This window comes from Mandrillus leucophaeus, unplaced genomic scaffold (assembly GCF_000951045.1).
Source record: "Mandrillus leucophaeus isolate KB7577 unplaced genomic scaffold, Mleu.le_1.0 Scaffold194, whole genome shotgun sequence".
Lineage (NCBI taxonomy): Eukaryota > Metazoa > Chordata > Mammalia > Primates > Cercopithecidae > Mandrillus > Mandrillus leucophaeus.
This window is the reverse complement of record NW_012101965.1, coordinates 1,533,619-1,537,255: the sequence shown is the minus strand read 5'-3', so window position 1 is coordinate 1,537,255 and position 3,637 is coordinate 1,533,619.

Sequence of the window (3,637 nt, the reverse complement as noted above, 5' to 3'; positions counted from 1 at the left end):
TTTTTATTATATTTTAAGTTCTGGGATACATGTGTAGAACGTGCAGGTTTGTTACATAAGTATACATGTGCCATGGTGGTTTGCTGCATCCATCAACCTGTCATCTACATTAGGTATTTCTCCTAATGCTATCCCTCTTCTACCTCTCAAGCCCCAATAGGCCCCAGTGTGTGATGTTCCCCTCCCTGTGTCCATGTATTCTCATTGTTCAACTCCCACTTATAAGTGAGAACATGTAGTGTTTGGTTTTCTGTTCCTGTGTTAGTTTGCTGAGAATGATGGTTCCCAGCTTCGTCCATGTCTTTGGAAAGGACATGAACTCATCTTTTTTATGGCTACATAGTATTCCATGGTATGTATGTGCCACATTTTCTTTATCCAGTCTATCATTGATGGGCATTTGGGTTGGTTCCAAGCCTTTGCTATTGTGAATAGTGCTGCAATAAACATACATCATACGTGTGCATGTGTCTTTATAGTAGAATGATTTATAATCCTTTGTGTATATACCCAGTAATGGGATTACTGGGTCAAGTCATATTTCTGGTTCTAGATCCTTGAGGAATCACCACACTGTCTTCCACAATGATTGAACTAATTTACACTCCTACCAACAGTGTAAAACTGTTCCTATTTCTCCACATCCTCTCCAGCATGTGTTGTTTCCTGTTTTTTTTGTTTGTTTTTTGGTTTTTTTGAGACGGAGTCTCACTCTGTCACCCAGGCTGGAATGCAGTGGTGTGATCTCAGCTCACTGCAACCTCCACCTTCCAGGGTTCAGGCAATTCTCCTGCTTCAGCCTCCCGAGTAGCTGGCACTACAGGCACCCACCACCACGCCTGGCTAACTTTTGTATTTTTAGTAGAGACGGGGTTTCACCATATTGGCCGGCTGATCTTGAACTCTTGAGCTTGTGATCCACCAGCCTGGGCCTCCCAAAGTGCTGGGAATACAAGCGTGAACCACCATGCCCGGCGTTTCCTGACATTTTAATGATCGCCATTGTAACTGGCATGAGATGGTATCTCATTGTGGTTTTGATTTGCATTTCTCTAGTGACCAGTGATGATGAGCTCTTTCTCATATGTTTGTTGGCCGCATAAATGTCTTCTTTTGAGAAATGTCTGTTCATATCCTTTGCCCACTTTTTGATGGGGTTGTTTTTTTCTTGTAAATTTAAGTTCCTTGTAGATTCTGGATATTAGCCCCTTGTCAGATGAGTAGATTGCAAAAATTTTCTCCCATTCTGTAGGTTGCCTGTTCACTCTGATGGTAGTTACTTTTGCTGTGCAGAAACTTTAATTTAGTTAGATCCCACTTGTGAATTTTGGCTTTTGTTGCCATTGCTTTTGGTGTTTTAGTCACAAAGTCTTTGCCCATGCCTATGTCCTCAATGGTATTGCCTAGGTTTTCTTCTAGGGTTTTTATGGTTTTACGTCTTACAGTTAATTCTTTAATCCATCTTGAGTTAATTTTTCTATAAGGTGTAAGGAAGGGGTTCAGCTTCAGCATATGGATGCCAGTTTTACCAGCACCATTTATTAAATAGGGAATCCTTTCCCCATTGCTTGTTTTTGTCAGGTTTGTCAAAGATCAGATGGTTGTAGATGTGCGGTGTTATTTCTGAGACCTCTGTTCTGCTCCATTGGTCTATATATCTGTTTTGGTACCAGTACCACGCTGTTTTGGTTACTGCAGCCTTGTAGTACAGTTTGAAGTCAGGTAGCATGATGACTCCAGCTTTTCTGTTTTTGCTTAGGATTATCTTGGCTATATGGGCTAGTTTTTGGTTCCATGTGAAATTTAAAGTAGTTTTTTCTAATTCTGTGAAGAAAGTCAATGGTAGTTTAATGGGGATAGCACTGAATCTATAAATTACTTTGGGCAGTATGGCCATTTTCACAATATTGATTCTTTCTATCCATGAGCATGAAATGTTTTTCCATTTGTTTGTGTCCTCTCTGATTTCCTTGTGCAGTGGTTTGTAGTTCTCCTTGAAGAGGTCCTTCACATCCCTTGTAAGTTGGATTCCTAGGTATTTTATTCTCTTTATAGCAACTGTGAATAGGAGTTCACTTATGATTTGGCTCTCTGTTTGTCTATTATTAGTGTATAGGAATGCTTGTGATTTTTACACATTGATTTTGTATCCTGAGACTTTGCTGAAGTTGCTTATCGGCTTAAGGAGATTTTGGGCTAAGAAGATGGGGTTTTCTAAATATACAATCATGTCATCTGCAGAGACAATTTGACTTCTTCTCTTCCCATTTGAATACCCTTTATTTCTTTCTCTTGCTTGTTTGCCCTGGCCAGAACTTCCAATACTATGGTGAATAGGAGTGGTGACAGAGGGCATCCTTGTCTTCTGCCTGTTTTCAAAGGAAATTCAGTATGATATTGGCTGTGGATTTGTTATAAATAGCTCTTATTATTTTGAGACATGTTCCATCAATACCTAGTTTATTGAGAGTTTTTAGCATGAAGGGATGTTTGAATTTTATTGAAGGACTTTTCTGCATCTATTGAGATAATCATGTTGTTTTTGTCTTTGGTTCTGTTTATGTGGTGGATTACATTTATTGATTTGCATATGTTGAACCAGCCTTGCATTCCAGGGATGAAGCCAACTTGATCGTGGTGGATAAGCTTTTTGATGTGCTGCTGGATTCAGTTTGCCAGTATTTTCTGGAGGGTTTTCACATCGATGTTCATCAGGGATGTTGGCCTGAAATTTTCTTTTTTCGTTGTGTCTCTGCCAGGTTTTGGTATCAGGATGATGTTGGCCTTAAAATAAGTTAGGAAGAAGTCCCTGTTTTTCTATTGTTTGGAATAGTTTTAAGAAGGAATGGTACCTGCTCCTCATTGTACCTTCAGTAGAATTCGGCGGTGAATCTGCCTGGTCCTGGGCTTTTTTTGGTTGGTAGGCTATTAATTACTGCCTCAATTTCAGAACTTATTATTGGTCTATTCAGGGATTCCAATTCTTCCTGGTTTAGTCTTGGGTGGGTGTATGTGTCCAAGAATATACCCATTTATTCTAGATTTCCAAGTTTATTTGGGTAGAGGTGTTTATAGTATTCTCTGATGGTAGTTTGTATTTCTATGGGATCTGTGGTGATATCCCCTTTATCATGTTTTATTGTGTCTATTTGATTCTTCTCTCTTTTCTTCTTTATCAGTCTGGCTAGCAGTCTATCTATTTTGTTAATCTTTTCAAAAATTGGCTCCTGGATTTATCCATTTTTTGAAGGGTTTCTCGTGTCCCTATTTCCTTCAGTTCTCTTCTAATCTTAGTTATTTCTTGTCTTCTGCTAGCTTTTGAATTTGTTTGCTCTTGCTTCTCTAGCTCTTTTAATTGTGATGTTAGGGTGTCAATTTTAGGTCTTTCCTGCTTTCTCCTGTGAGCATTTAGTGCTGTAAATTTCCGTCTAAACACTGCTTTAGCTGTGTCCTAGAGATTCTGGTACATTGTGTCTTTGTTATCATGGGTTTCAAAGAACTTATTTGTTTCTACCTTAATTTTGTTATTTACCAAGTAGTCACTCAGTAGCAGGTTGTTCAATTTCCATATAGTTGTGTGGTTGTGAGTGAGTTTCTTAATCCTAAGTTCTAATTTGATTGCACTGTTGTCTGAGAG